This window comes from Camelina sativa, chromosome 17 (assembly GCF_030686135.1).
Source record: "Camelina sativa cultivar CO46 ecotype springtype chromosome 17, ASM3068613v1".
Classification (NCBI taxonomy): domain Eukaryota; kingdom Viridiplantae; phylum Streptophyta; class Magnoliopsida; order Brassicales; family Brassicaceae; genus Camelina; species Camelina sativa.
The window spans coordinates 18,499,603-18,516,780 of NC_141896.1; the positions used below are offsets into that span (position 1 = coordinate 18,499,603).

Here is a 17,178-nt window from a genome sequence, read left to right on the forward strand (position 1 = left end):
GCTGAGCATCAGGTTCCTGGCGGGTTACTGAAGAGTTTACCCATTCCTGAGTGGAAGTGGGATATGATCACCATGGATTTTGTGGTAGACTTGCCAGTGTCACGGACCTTTGATGCTATCTGGGTCATTGTTGACCGGTTGACTAAGTCAGCACATTTTCTGGCCATTAAGAAGACTGATGGAACAGCGGTCTTGGCTAAGAAGTATGTGAGGGAGATAGTCAGGTTGCATGGGGTGCCAGCGAGCATTGTGTCTGATAGGGATTCTAAGTTCACTTCGGTGTTCTGGATGGCATTTCAGGCAGAGATGGGCACTAAGGTGCATATGAGTACAGCTTATCATCCCCAGACTGATGGACAGTCAGAGAGGACGATCCAGACGCTGGAGGATTTACTGAGGATGTGTGTGTTGGATTGGGGTGTCCATTGGGCAGATCACCTGAACCTGGTAGAGTTTGCTTACAACAACAGCTATCAGGCGAGCATTAAGATGGCTCCTTATGAGGCTTTGTATGGGAGGCCATGTCGTACACCTTTATGCTGGACTCAGGTGGGGGAGAGGAGCATGTTTGGTGCTAGTTTTGTTCAGGAGACCTCAGAGAAGATTCGGGTTCTCAAGCTGAACATGAAGGAGGCTCAGGATAGGCAGAGGAGTTATGCAGATAGGAGGAGGAGAGATCTTGAGTTTCAGGTAGGAGACAGAGTGTACCTCAAGATGGCCATGTTGCGGGGTCCGAACAGGTCATTGTCAGAGACTAAGTTGAGTCCGAGGTATATGGGTCCATTCAGAGTGATTGAGCGGGTTGGACCAGTGGCTTATAGATTGGAGTTACCTGAGGTGATGCGTGCATTCCATAAGGTTTTCCATGTGTCTATGTTGCGGAAGTGTCTCCGTGAGGGAGAGGAGGTGTTGGCTAAGATTCCTGAGGATCTTCAGCCTAACATGACTTTGGAGGCGAGACCAGTGAGGGTTCTCGAGAGGAGGATCAAGGAACTTCGGAAGAAGAAGATTCCTTTGATGAGAGTCCTGTGGGACTGTGATGGTGTTGAGGAGCAGACTTGGGAGCCTGAGGCAAGGATGAAGGCAAGGTTCAAGAAGTGGTATGAGAAACAAGCCGCGACTTGAGCTTGTTTAGCCTGGTCCCATCTGTAATCCGTGGTTGGAGCGGGAATGGAGTATTCCAGCCCATCTCTCTTGTTACTCGGTCGCTTGGGGTGGTTGGTTGTGCGACTCAGTAATAAGATGAGGTGGTGTTCGGGGTACAAAGTTTCTGTGAGGCGGGGTTTTGGAAGAAAGTTTCCTGAAATAGAAGTTTCCAAAAGTGGAAAGTTTCCAAAAATGGAAAGTGCTAAATATGGAAAGTTTTCCGGGAGTTGGAATTTGTCCATTTTAGCGGTGGAGAGCCTTGGAGGGACTTGTGTGGCCTTAGTGGCGGACTTTTGAGCCAGTGTGCCAGTGTGTGGCGGTATTTCTTTTGTTATTTGGTGGCCTTTGTGGCAGGCTGTTTAGCCAGAGTGCATGTTAAGGCGGTCCTTCGGGACAGACGGTCTTTTGGGACTGATGGTCCTTCGGGACAGACGGTCTTTCGGGACTGATGGTCCTTCGGGATAGACGGTCCTTCGGGACTGATGGTCCTTCGGGACAGACGATCTTTCGGGACTGATGGTCCTTCGGGACAAACGGTCTTTTGGGACTGATGGTCCTTCGGGACAGACGGTCTTTCGGGACTGATGGTCCTTCGGGACAGACGGTCCTTCGGGACTGATGGTCCTTCGGGACAGACGTTCCTTCGGGACAGATGGCCTTTGTGGCGTGAATATGATCCTTGTGTGGTTATGGGGTATCACGGTGAGGGGATATGTGGTTGGTAGGACATTGAGATGTTTTACGCGAGCCACGGGAAGGAAACCTGGATAGGGATAGGACTCAGACGTGTTCAGAATCTTTTGCTCGCGACTCTTGGGGGACTTAGGTTCTCCTAGTACTGCCATATTCAGAAACTTTGTGGCTCGGGAGTATGGTTGGTATATCGACTTCGGATGACGATCCGGGGGCGCGCTGTAGGGTGGCAACCCGAGAGACGAGTTTGGACTTTTCCTTATATATTTTGGCATACTGACTTAGGTCTGATGAGGAGCCAATAAAAACTCAAGGTTTAGGCCTAGGAGTAAAGGAAAGTCCAAAAACTCAAGAGCAAATGACGCCTGGAACGTGAGTCTATCGCCTAGAGGTGACCTTCTGTAGCTCGGTCGGAGGAGTGCGGGCCGTGGAGACGGTTGCACGGGAGTCCTTGACTGATGGTTGTTCGAGATTCGAGGACGAATCTAGATTGGTGGGGGAGAATTGTAACACCCGCAAACCAATTTTTGGTAATTTGGTAAGGGTGTCGATCGACACCTTCTAGTGAGGCATCGATCGACACCAGCTGTGGCCGGTTTGGTCGGTTCAATTTTAATTGTCCGGTTTGCGTGGTTGGTTTAGGGAATCCCTAAAATCGAGTTTTTAGAGGAAGAAGACGACCTAGGGTCGTGTTGTTTGTGTTTTATCGCCGTTTTCAGAGAAAAACAAAAGAGAGAGTAGTTCTTGAGCTTTTGAGAGAGATTGGGGAGATTCCTTGCTGTTCTTGAGAGATCTAAGGCTGGGAAGGAGCTAGAAGCTTGCTAGGAGTGAGGGAATTCGTTCTTGTTGGTCATAATCTTCTTGAAAGAGGTGAGTGCATGACCATGGCTTATCTAAGCTAAGATCTCTAGATTTCATGTGATTTAGTGCTTATGTGGTTGTTTCTGTGAGTTCTCTATGGTATTTCGTCGCTGTTGTGGCTGGGTTTGGCTTCTGGGAGTGCAAGGAGCGGATTGGAGAAGTTTGGAGGCGAGATTCGGAGTTTTTGATCGAAGGAAATCGCTGCTCGGCGGCGGTGTCGGTCAACACCAGTTGGGGTGTCGGTCGACACCAACGCGAAGACGGCTCGAGACTTTGGCGAGTGCCGATCGATGCCATGAGGAGGTGTCGGTCGACACAAACTAGGGTTTTCGGGAGTGTCGGGCAGGGTGTCGGTCGACACCCTTCTTTCAGTTACGACGGATTGTTGTGTGCTTTGTATATTGCCTGGTTTGTTTATTTGATTGTTGATTGTGGCTTGTAGAGATCTTATTGCTTGTGTGTATAGCCCAGTAGATGGGAGGAATGCCTCACTAAGTATTTATGATAATACTTACGCATCTCAATTGTTGTTTGTGGTGTGCAGGTAAAGGCAAAGTGTGATCGTGGAATCAAAGGCAATGAAGAGGAGGATGTTCTAGGGACTCGATTGGATGTTGTCTGGCATTGCTAGGTTGCTAGAGTTGGGTCATTAGAAACATTGCTAGGTTGCTGGTTCCTTGTTTCTTGTTGTTTGGTATTGAGATATTGCCTTTGCTATAATATTGGTTTATTATTGGATATTGATTATGTTATTCCGCTGTTGAATGTGTTTGTGGTTAGGTGGCTAGTGGGTATGGGACCACTAGCTGTAGTTTATTTTATTATATTATATTTATTATTTATTATTAAAAAAAAAGGGTCGGTCTTTTCAATATGTAAAGAACATGTTAATTTAGGAAAATATAACGTAGGAAATACCTTTTCATCAACCAACATCAGATCAGACGAATTGTAGAGAGGATGAATACACTCAAATTTTCTTAGAATCTTTACTCTAATTTTCCACTCATGAATGAAAGGGTTCAAGTTGTTCAAATCAAAAAATGGTCTTTTTTCCCGATTCTATTCTTTATAGCATTGGAAAGTAGATTAGCCATGATAGCATAAACTGGTTTGAGACGAAACGTAAAAATCTATGTTATTAAAATAATTATTATTTATGTATAAAGCTTAGCATGTATTTTAAGGTCTATAAATATAAAAATATAGATTTATTTTTTATTTGTTTTTGGAAATTTTCATCATAAGATAATGTCAATAAGTATGAAAATTATATCATCGATAATACTTTAATGGTATTTTTACCATTTTTTGGGGATTCGATTATTATATCTCTCCGTTTATTCCTGCATTGATATTTTTTTATGTTATTCAATAAACATATTCTTCTATTTTTTCCTTACTTTTTGGGATTTTGATATATTTTAAGTATCCTTTATGTTTTTTTTTTCTGTTAAAATTTACAATTCTATTATCACCGTATATATTTTGAATCAAAGCTAATATTTTATATATGTCCAAATCTATCTAACAACGAAAACAGAATATCGATTGTCCCTAAACTACATTTTGGTAGTAGTGTAATATATATATATATATATATATCAATATTAATAATATACATAAAACTATAAAATACTTTGTTTAATTAAATATTAAGTTTAAACTTAAGTTCAAATTCAAGTCATAACAAAATAAAAATACGCTTGTCCAAATTAACATCAGCAAAATATAAAAAAAAAACAAACATAGACATCAAAAAACAGTAGAAAACATCTGGATATTATCACTTCTGGTTGGTTGAAGAACATGCTTCCTCTGAATAATCTTCATCAGACGATTCATCATAAGGCCAGTGACTGAAATAAATAATAGAATTAGGTTTTAGAACTCATATATTAATCGATTTCAATAAATTTAAGAAGTTATAAATTAAAATTATTATAGTAGATCGCCCGTTCTTATTCCAGCAATTTCATCTTCAAGTAAACCATTGAACACCGTATTTGAGACATCAGACATTCGATTCCTAGCAAAGAATAAATTAAGTTAATAATACAATGATAATTTCATGATTAGGAAGATATTATACAGTACCTTCGAATACAGAGATCCTCCAAAACAAAAGTGTACACAGCACTGGTTCATTACAATAGGTTGGAGAGAAAACAATTTTCTCCCATTCCTTTATAAATTCAATCGAAGCTCCGCCAACTGCAACACATTTGATCTCTTGCCCACTTTATTTAAAAAAAAAAAAAAAAATTAAACAATAATGTAATTGTTAGACAACACTTTAATAAATTAAGAAAGAATACTATAAGTACTCTTGATAGTTTAACATATTAACTTACATTGTGTCAAGAACGGTAAATTTCACAACTTGATTAATGGACGTGTACCCATTTTGACGATCGATGAAATCGATCTTCTGAGGCTCATTTACATGCAATACCATTCCGCAAAAATCTAACATAAAAAGGATTTATTGTAAAAAATAGAATGTTACGCAATCATCTTAAATTTAGAATCTAATAATATACTGAAGACTTATTAAAGATTACTTGCATATAAGAACTTACCAACACAAGAGTTCTTCTCTTATGGTGAAAAATTTTGCATCATTGATGAATCAATAAGACGGTAGAAATTGTCACTGCTTCTTGGAGGTATTGGAACCATGTCTGTTTGGTTCATGAACTTGATTTGAAACGGATGGTTAGAGTTTCTAAGTGATTGTTGGCCTTTAATTACTCTAACATCTGATAGCACGTACCAGTCTCTTTCCTTGATCTTACCAAGAAACTTTTTTAGATATAGAGCAACTTCTATTTTGGCATCAATCCTTGCTCCCTAAAATTAAATTTAACATTATTTCATGTCATAATTTAATTATTTTTATATATGAAAAGAGTTAGAAAGATACCTTCTCGTCTATCAGAATTAAACATTCATAAAAACGTTGCCCATTATTTAAATCCGGAAGCCATTTTCTAAGTATTTTGACAGCAACACTCGGATTACGTACTGTAGGATTCAAATCTCTTACGTATACGACCATTGTTTCTTTTGAAGAATTAGAGATACAACAGAGAAAGGAAAGGAAATGGTTAAAAAATTTTCATATTTCATATATTTATTCAAAAACAAAAGAAGCCGATAGTATTATATTTTTAAATTTGTGTGGCTTGAATTAAGTCTTGTGTATTACACAGGGAAAGCTGCATGCGTTACTGATTGATAAGAATGAACAATATTTTGTTGGTTTTCAAGATTTCTGTAATTGGTGTGTTGAAAATATGATGTTTATATCGAGGCAATATGTTTGGAATCTTCTGCTTGGATGCTGACCTTTATTAGTTTAATGCATTGAGTTAATGCATAAACATTTGCAATCAACATTCAAATAACAACAACATGTCTTTTTAAAATAAAACAAAAACATAAAACCATAAATAACGACTGAAACCATAAAATAACAACTGTCAATTAGACATATGTCTTAAGTAAAATTAAAACTAATATTTAAGTTCATGTCTTTTGATCCCCAAAAAAAAAACTAAAACATGTCTTCGTGCAAAAGCAAATAACATTAAATAGAACAGAGTAATCAAACGGGGATTCGATGCTTGTCAAAAGAGTCCTCAGCAGCAGGATGAATAAAGGATCCGAGTGTGTCACTATAGACAATAAAAAGTTATAATCAGTTCTATTCAAGTTATAATCAGTTCTATTCATCAATTAGATTCTTAAATTGATAAGTTATATTTCATATTCACCTCAAGTCCATAACGAAACAAATGTTGGTATCATTCAAATCCTGAATCCTTGACTCTCCATGTTCAATGAAATTGTACCTAAACGTTATTCGAAATTCAAATATAACTTTATATATGTGCACATGCTATTTTTAAAAAAAAAAATTGAAAACGATCGATAGAATTTAACTTACATGTACATGTACTCTGAAAATTCTGCACCCTTTGGATCCTCAATTATGTCCGAACATCCATCACCGTTGGTTAGGAGAACATTATCATCTAACGTTACCAATTATAGTTAAACGAATATAAATCGTTAATAATTTCTCAATCACAATTAATAACTTTAAGTTTAAACGGACAATATATTCATAAATGTCATTACCTCTACATTTTATTCCTTTCCACATTTTGAACAGACAAATCCTCTTCCCGTTACCCACCTTGAACCGTTTGAACATATGATTTGCATAACATCCTGTTGCAAAGCAGTCAAGTACATATCCCCTAGGACAAAAATAAAAGGTGATTCAACGCATTATGCCAAGTACATATAAATTTTTAAAACAATCTTGCATTCAATTTCCAAAGATTCTTCTATATTAAAGTTACTCGTGCAAGCAATGATATTTTTACTTACTCAATTGACATGATTCTGAACCTAATGTAGCGGTCCATCAGACTCCAACGATCACCAATGTCTTCTTGTTTAAAACTCTTGATTTCTCCCATATTAGTGATGCATCCGATCAAATTAACTGCATAATAAATCACAAAAACGTATTATAAGAAGCATAATTTGAAAGTTAACTTAAACAATACATTCTAAATTAAAACTTACAGTAAGGCCAACGTCCATGAAACTCATTATCATAAATACGTTTAAAACCAAAGTTAGTAAACGGTTTGCAAAGTATAGGGTCGCTTGCAAGACGTATGATAGTCTTGTCCGTGAAAAGAATCCGATAACCAAGATTAGTTTTCTGGATCTACTCTTTATCCTCCTCGACTTCGAACCACTCTATAACATAACTTTGATTCTCGGTCATTACAAAAGACGGAAGCCCATTGAGTGCTGCCGGAATCGTAGCATGTCCAAAATATCCCTAATTCACAGTGTAAGTGTAATTAAAATTTTGAATACATCATGATTTTATGCCAATCCGTTTTGACAACGCATATAATCTTTGAACATGTAACTATTATAAGATTTTTTTAAAAACAGTAAACAATACCTCTTCGTCAACCAAGATTAGTTCTTTCGAAACATCATTGGAACAATTTTTAACTTTCCACGAACGAAACACCTTGGCACAAATCATCCACTGCATAGTCGAAGGATTCAACTTCTTAAGAAACACAAAATTCGCCATTTTTTTGAAAAAATTGAAGAGAGATGGCAAATAGATAATTTTGTGAAAAGGGTAAAAGATGAGGAAGTTGTAAAGGTAATATTTCAGTTTTATGTTATATATTTCGTCTTTAAAAATTTTAGGGTGTGTTTAAAGGGTGCATTGAAAGTTTCGACTCGAATCGTTGTTTCCAGTCACATCTATTAAGTAAAGCATTGAAAATACATAAAAATAGATACATCGAATGTATAATTATAGTTCTATTAAGAATATTAGTTAGGTGATTTCGCAAATATAAATATAAAACTAAGACATAACATAAAACTATAAACTAATCTTGAAAGATTAATAATTTTATGTAATATAAACCGTTCATACGGTTTTACATTTTTGAATTTCAAAATATGGATAGTTGAATATAAACATGGTGATAATGACAACGCACATAACAATGCCATCTTCAATTTCAGTTGAACATTAAGATAAATTACATTATTAATTTAATAAGTAAACAGTATTTTTTTTTTGTATTGTATACAAATCTCACTCTTCTTTTTCAATATCAAAATAAAGTTGATGTTGGATGTAAATAAAGCTTTCAACATATCAAATCTAAAAATCAAAATAAATATCTTTTGATCAGAAACTTAAATCTGATATAATGACACATATCCAAATCTATAGAGCACGATAGGACACCTATGAAAGATGATAAAGATATAAAGTAATGATGTTGGATAGAATTATGAATTTATGTGTAGTAAGCATTATAGTTCCAAGAAGTGTACTCATCTCTAAATTAAATATAATAATTCAAAACCAAAATTCGTAAATAAAAGAAGAAACCAAAAAACATAAAATCATAAAGTAAAACCATAAACTAATCTTCAGAACCTTCAAAGTGAGTTTGCATATTCAAAACTTCAAGACATGGATAGTTGATTAGAATCTGTGTACAGCTGCATGCGGTAGTAATCATTGTACGACCTGAAAACATAACATAACATTAGTATTTACTATCACAAAGTTACCATAATAGTTTAATTTATACACTCACCTTCAACATTATTAATTTGACCGAATCTGACTATGCATATAATAATGCCTTCATCAATTTGACGGAGTCTATCGTAAAAATACTCCAAATACCCTCTTCTCAGATGACATCTCAAACGTATACCACTTTAATAGGAACAGGAAATTAGTAAAAAATAATAAGAATACGAAAGAGTAAAATATTGTTTGTATAAATAATTAAAAAATCTTACTCTTCGTTTTCAAGTTCAAAAAAAGGCCGGTGTGCATGTTGTTAGCCAAAATGTATTCAGATCTTTCCACACGAGACGTCCAATTAAATCTAAATGAGAATAATTACTAACTAATCACTTTGAAATATTGAATTAAAAATATGTAAGACAACTAAAATAATTGATACACTACTTACCAATACACATATTCGGATTTATAGAGCCAGAAAGGACATCTTGGAAAGTTACGAATGAAAAATAATCTTTTTCATTCAAAGAGGGTATCAGCTGCGCTGAAGTCATGCCACTTGAGAGTATTTTGAATTGATGGGTAGTAGGCCTAAAAGTTCCAACAACGGGTGTTATATCAAAATTAGATAAGATCAACTAATTCCCTTCGTTAAAAAACGGTTTGAAGCGTTGAACCAAACTCCTTTCAAAAGATCCATGTATCTTTGAACCCTAGAGTGAAAACATATCAAATATTATTATAATTGCTTATCATTCGGAATAGATGTTTGTGTTATTACCTGCTCATCCGATAGCACAAACTCGATAACGTCATTCAACGCAGCACTGCAAACAAATCTTCTGATAATCTTTACCTTGATCCTTCTTGGGATGAGTAAAGGATGCAAGTCGGCAATATAAACACAGGAATTAGGATCAGTCGTCATGTTTCCGCGTGTCAAAAGAAATTATAATGCACTCAAAGCATCTAATGAACACATATATATATATATATATATATATATACAAAATCAACATACAAATAAAATATAGGGGGTTTATCATTATAAACATTTTAAGAATTAAAATATTATCTTGTGAGATAACGATTGATTATATTGTATTTTATCCAATTTTAGTTTAAGAACATTATAGTAACATATATCAATGCAATATTTAAATAAATTATGAAGTGTGAAAAATATATTTTTTTAGATTTGCTGTTTGAGAATCATATCTTTTTGTATATTTGTTTAGCATATATTTGTTTAGTTAAGTCTGTTTACCTAAATTTGTTTTCAATTATATTTCTAAATTTAATTTCGTGATTTTATTATTTTCCAATTCACAAAAAAACTCAATATCTTGTAATATAAACACGTTTAGGAAATTATACCAGGTTCGTTAGATCTATTATAAAGATATATGGTAATTGATTTCTGATAAGGGAAATATTTTACTCGAATTTTAAAAATGTTTAAACTGAAATTACAAAGATTGTTAACCATTAAATGGAATACGAAGTTTATCCCAATGAATTTCAGGCACAACACAATCTTTTACATCTTTCTCAAGAATATCCCTAACGTCTTCCAGCCTCTTACACTCTTCAATCAAATCGATGCGTCTTTCCAAAATATCATTCATTAGCGTCAGTTGAGCATCGACGGTTTCAAGTTGACAGGTGAGTTCCGTCGATTCTTCTTTCTTCTTCATGTGCTCTTTCACCATATCGATAATCGCGGTGAATCGTTTCGACGTTTCCTTCTGTGACTCATCTCTAGATTTCTGAAACACCTTCTTAACGATGTCGATTGCTTCATCCTAACATTGATAATCGGACATGGGTTCTTTGCGTTTTCTACAACTTTCACCTTCCATCGCGAAATTCGAACCTATAAAATTTAAAAATAGATTTGGTTTGCAAGTTAAAATCTGAACCAACAAAAAGCTTAAAAAATATCTGATAACTTACCTGAAAGTTACGGATGATAATAGGTGGTTAAAGAAGTTTAGAGGACTTTTTTGGTTAAGAAGAGACAACGAAAGGTCTGGAACTCACAATATAGGAGAGACGAAAGTGCTTAATATATGTCCAAGGAGTCGCGAAGCCTGTGCATGTTGTCGTCTCATGAGATTAGGCCCATTTAAGTTTATTAACACATATTGTTTGTGCATTTTTAATTACGTAAAGAAAAATTCAAACATTATGAAGTCATATACATTAATATTTCACTGGAATTTATTTTTAAAATACTATATAATATAATAGATAATTTTATAAATTTAAATAATATAAAATATAAAAATATGAGCATTCTTGTCCATAGTAACAATAATCCAGTATTGAAATTTGAAGATTCAAAAGTAAAGGTAAATAATTTTAAACATGTTGATGTCTTTTTTGGCTTTGTTCTTGGTGCGAGATGACTTCCAGGTATTCTTACAACAATTCAATCATTTTTTTGTGCATGCTCTCTTTCTGGTGTTCCTATAACACAAATCATAAATTAAAAATATATCTTCGGAACATTAATATAAGAAACTAACAATAAAGTGTAACATACGATCGTCTAAATATTTCAACTTCTGGAATCTCCGGGTTAAGTCTAACTTGAGTACATATAGTGTTGGATACAGACCTCCTTTCTACAACACATTTGATTTGGAATTCTGAATAGTTATGTATTATCAAATCTAATTTAAAACATTCTAAACGAATGAATAGAGTATTTACCTTGGAAGACATCAATTACACCCCATCGAATAACACATATAAGGCTTTCACCTATAGAATCTTTGTAAGTCTTATAGAAATCGTCAGCCGCTATTCCGGTTAACTCACACCGCAAAAGCATACCACTAAATAAAAATTTCAAAAATATCAAACGTTAATATATTTAAGCAGTGTCCATTGGATAATATGTTTAAACCAAATACCTGGAGTCACGAAGGTCAAAGGAAATTCTATGGTACATAGAGTACTCTCGTGTTTCGTTCCCTTTTGGAGACGAAACTTGCTTCTTATACTCTTCTTCTTCAGTCTCAGCATCTTCACTTGTTTCAGAATCATATTCGTCGTCTTCAGTATCATCTGTGTCATCCTCATCATCGCCTTCACTATCTTCTTTGTCTACATACAATATTTCACAAAAGCCTTCATCTTCTTTATCTTCCTCTTCTTCACAATAATCCTCATCAGAACAATTTCCGTCATCGTATTCATTTTTGGATACATCAGAGTCGACATCATCCGAGTCAGTGTCATCTAGATCATCAACATCGTTTGCCAAAGTATCTCGGCAGCACATCTTTAGCAACTTACGAATATGATCACTTTGTGATCTAAGCTCATACTTGTTGCCATCATTCGGATCCATCGAGTCTTTTTTATCGTTCCAAGTATCCATTTTACCAACATTGGTAACTTCTCCAATGACATCTTAAAATATAAGACGCAAACTCATATCAAAATAATGTATAATATATAAAGATAGTCAATTATGAAAGTTTCTAAAGTAGATAAATAAAATAACTCACCGATCAAGTAATCATCACAATAAGAACCATTTAATATTCGATTATAATGGATGAATTCAAAATATTCTTCACCTCCAACAATTGAAGTCTCACTAATCTTGGTCTTATACAAAATAATAATCTTGTATCGATGCGTGGTAGCTCTGCATGACCCATATTGATCGACAACTTTAAAATTTTCAAGCTCAATCCAATTGCCAACATGAAATTTGGACACAAATCTGTCATAAACATCACCACGAAAACTACACTGGATCTTTCTACCCTAATAAAATAAAACAAATATAATTAGATTTCTATCAAAATATGGAAAACTTGATTACCTAACAATTTAAACAATTAGCAAACCTGATTATCACTTAGGACCATCTCTAGGGTTGAACCAAGACGAAGAGTTTTTTCTTCCCATAAACACAAAATCCTAACACGGATTTTCCAATCATATTTTGAAGGATTCAAACGTGAAACACGATCAGTCGGAGAATTCGTAGCCATAATTTAACCTGCACCAAACGTAATCAATTATTATATACAAATTATGATTTTCAAACATAACTAAAGAATTATGTGTCGAAAGTTTTAAAGAACCTTGGAATATTCAAGAATTTTGGATATTGTACTTAAGATCTGTCAAACGTCTCTGTATATATATAACCTTAGAAATTAGTATATTTTCCTAAATACTAAAATAAAATATTATGAGATTCGTGTATTTATAATTAATAATAGATATATGCAAATATATCACATATATATCTCTTATATATTTTTATTTACTTATTTAGACAATATTTACTTGCATCATAATCTCTATATTATGTAAAATCTAATTAATATATTTCATTTCCAAAATATAATTATTTTTATGTTTATCACTTTAAGTTTTCAATAATTATTATCATTCAGTTAATGATCCGTATGAAAAAAATATATATAACATATTATAAAGGTATATATGTCATTCATCTGATTATATAAATGGATGCATCTGTCATTCATGAAAGGTACTGAAACAACCCGACCCCTTTTTTTTTTAACAATTAAATACAATGTAAACAATTATGCAGCCTATACTACTAAATTAAACCAATAACAACCAGTACACACAGCAGAAACATACCAACCATACAATAACAATCCTAAGCATTCTATCGATCAACCTATCATATCTCTAGCCAAGGTTCCATCCTAAACAATATAACAAAGACCAACAACACACAAACGAGACCCTAGTTCATCCTCCTCCTCATCGCCATGATTCCACGTCACATACCTGCACACCACAAACAACAATTGAGATGCGTAAGTATTATCATAAATACTTAGTGAGGCCGTCCTCCCATTTACTAGGTTTTACACACAATCATTTGAGAACCCCCAAGTCTAAGCAAGCAAACAAACACAAGCAATACATCAAACCAGGAAAAACAAGTCTCGGTTGAGACTGGTATCGACCGATGCTACAAGAGAGTGTCGACCGATGCTCCACAAACAGTGTCGACCGATGCCACAAGAGAGTGTCGACCGATGCTCCACAAACAGTGTCGACCGATGCTCCACCCAAGGTGTCGATTGATGCCTCTTCTGCAGACACGATCTGCGCGAATCCGAACGACGAACTTCCGATTCAATCCACCCCGAAATCGTCTTAAACTCACCCAAATGCCTCAGAAATCACTGGGAATCACGAAAAACAAAGAACCCAAGCAAGCAAACACCACAAAAGACAAGGAAACAGCCAAAACAAGAGAGATCTCATGCTTAGATCAACCATGGTCAAGCACTCACCTCAAAATACAGAAGGAAAAAGGTCGAAGAACGGTAGAGCAACTCCTTAGGAAGCTTCTCCTTCGTTCCCAGCAACAGAAAACTCAAGAATAGCCAGCAATCTCACTAAATCTCTCTTAGGAAACTCAAGAACACACTTTTCTCCCTTTTTCTCTCAAAAACACAAACGGCGACAGAGGAAAAAGACTAAACCCTTATTTTGTCGATCTCCCCTTTAAATAATCGGTTAAACCACTAACCAAACCATCCCAATCGAAAAATCGCGAATTTAAACAAACCGGTCGAACCCAGAAAATAGTGGTGTCAATCGATGCCACTAGGGTGTCGATCGACACTCCTCCCAAAATCACAAAATCAGGTTCGCGGATGTTACAATTCTCCCCCACCAATAAGGATTTGTCCTCGAATCCCGCAACACCGTCCATCCGTCAAGAACCTCCGTGCCACCGTCAACACGGCCCGCACGTCCTCCGACCGGACTAAATACCGTCAGCCAAGGTTTTCCATGCACTGTCGCAACAGCCCGCACACCTCCGACTGAACCATGAGGTCTCCCTCTAGTCAATATACTCACATCCTAGACATTATTTGCTCATAACTCAGTGCTTTCCCCGTCCGTGGTCGCAACCAACAAATCATGCCGGCTCGCTATTAGGCCAACCGCCTTAAGCTACGGCATCCAGAAAGTCACTCACACACACACTCCCCCCGCTCTCAGGTCGCAACCTTCGAGTCATACCGGCTCACTGCCAGGCCACAGCCTACAGCTACGGTATCCGGGGAGTCTCACACGCCCACTCCCCCCGCTCTCGGGTCGCAACCCTCGAGACATACCGGCTCAGTGCCGAGCCACGGCTCATAGCTACGGTATCCAGGGAGTCTCAAAATCCTGCTCTAAGGTCGTCACCCTAAAGCGCGCTCATGGATCGTCATCCAAAGCAAACATACCACTCCCACTCTCTGGCCACAAAGTCCATTGAGCTATCGGTATCACATGAGTTGGGCCCACACAATCCTGAGCAAATAAGTCCGATGTCAACGAGTATCTCCCGACTAGATCTACCTCAACACTTTCCATTTCTGGAAACTTCTATTTTTAGAAACTTTCCATTTATAGCAACCTTCTATTTATGGAAACTTTCCATTTATAGACTCCCGTGCTATTTCATTTCCAGTGATTTTTCACAAATCCCAAAACCAAAGAACTCCAACTTTTATTAGAACCTCAAATGCAATAATCGTTACAACTCCAAATGAAAATACATAATAAAAGAAAGAATACAAAAGCTAAAACTAAGCGCCGGAATGGACACCCGGTCCTCCCTTTGGCTGCGCCGCAACCTCCATCATCTGCCTCCTCTTAGGACAGAAAGGCCTGATATGCCCTTCCTCCCCGCAATGATAACACACTCGACGGTACTCCTGCGAATCACCTCCCCTGGCCCCGGTTGCCGACACGTGATCCATGCTCCCGCTCCCATAACCTCCCTGGCCACCTTGGTTTGCCACTGTCGTCTCTTCCCGCTTCCTTTTACGCCTTTGCTCCAACTGCCTATCCTTGTTTGGAATGCTCTGCTCCAATGTCTCCTCTAAACGAACCGCTGGACTGACCACCACTAACTGTGACCTCAAGTCATCCTCTATCCCAGCTGCAACCTCAACCAGCTCCGCCCTCGTGGCATAGCTCCTCACTCTGCACCGAGTCCTTAGATCATCTCGCAAAGCCAGCAAGAACCTCCGCACCTGAGCCGACTCTGGCTCCCAAGCCCGGCCTGCATACCCCACAAGCCGACTGAACTCTGCATCCAGCTCCCGCACTGTGCGGTCCCCCTGAGTCAACCCCAAGAACCGTGCCTCCATGCGATCAAGAGCCTCCTGTGGAAAATACTTGGAGTTAAACTCCCCACAAAATCTCCCCAAGACATACCCCGCTGCACCCTCCATGTTGTCACCGACCTCCACCACACACGAGCATCTCCTGACAAGTAAAACACTGCCAGATCCACCTTGTACCGGTCGGGAACCCTAAGCGAAAGGAAAATATCCTCCATCCGCTCTCTCCACTCATCCGCTACACTCGGATCGGTACTTCTTGAGAAATACCCTGCTCCCACATGCCGCAGCTGCTCCATCATCCGCACATACTGAGCATCCACTACCTCGGCCCCCGGCTGCACACCTGCCTGCAAACCCGCCACAGGCTGCACCGCTGGACCCTGCCCACCACCCACTGGCGGCACTGCTGGATCCTGCCCACCAACCACTGGCGGCACTACTGGATCCTGCCCACCACCCACTGGCGGCACAACTGCTGGAAGTCGCTGCAAAACCTGAGCTAGCAAGTCCATTAAGACATCCTCCCTGCCTAGAGCACCTCCCGCTGCAACCCCCACACCCGGGGCAACACCGTGACCAACACCGTCACCCAAACCAGCCTGGTCTCCAGACACTCTAGGATGAACCTGTGACTCCGCCACCTCCTCACTGGCCATGCTCTGGGCTACACTCACACTGGCCTCAGGAACCTGACCTCGTCCCCGACCACGACCACGACCACGCCCACGACCACGACCACGACCAACAGCACCCTCTCTAGCCATCTACACTACCCAGAACAGAAGGCTAAGCACACAATTCAAAAACCGCACATAGAGTACACATCTTACCGTGGAATCTCATTGAAGGCTCGAAGAGGATGATACTAGGACTCAATACCGCAAACAAATTTACTAACTGCTCATAATCAATTCCATCACACAACATCATGCATCAAGCAAAAGGAAAATAATTCACCCAAGTAAATTCCTAACCGCTCTAACCATCCATTTAACCATCCTAGAACCGTAAAGGCTCTGATACCAAAATGAAACAACCCGACCCCTTTTTTTTTTAACAATTAAATACAATGTAAACAATTATGCAGCCTATACTACTAAATTAAACCAATAACAACCAGTACACACAGCAGAAACATACCAACCATACAATAACAATCCTAAGCATTCTATCGATCAACCTATCATATCTCTAGCCAAGGTTCCATCCTAAACAATATAACAA

General features: G+C 37.7%; 1 long non-coding RNA gene across 1 annotated transcript; it reads right to left on the bottom strand.

Moving 5' to 3' along the window:
- Positions 1-4,463: 4,463 nt before the first annotated feature.
- LOC147923991 (uncharacterized) lies at positions 4,464-5,170 on the bottom strand. The gene is made up of 3 exons (XR_015586481.1): positions 5,055-5,170; positions 4,798-4,940; positions 4,464-4,729 (listed from the first exon to the last, which is right to left on the bottom strand). It is a non-coding gene; the product is annotated as an uncharacterized LOC147923991 (long non-coding RNA).
- Positions 5,171-17,178: the final 12,008 nt, after the last annotated feature.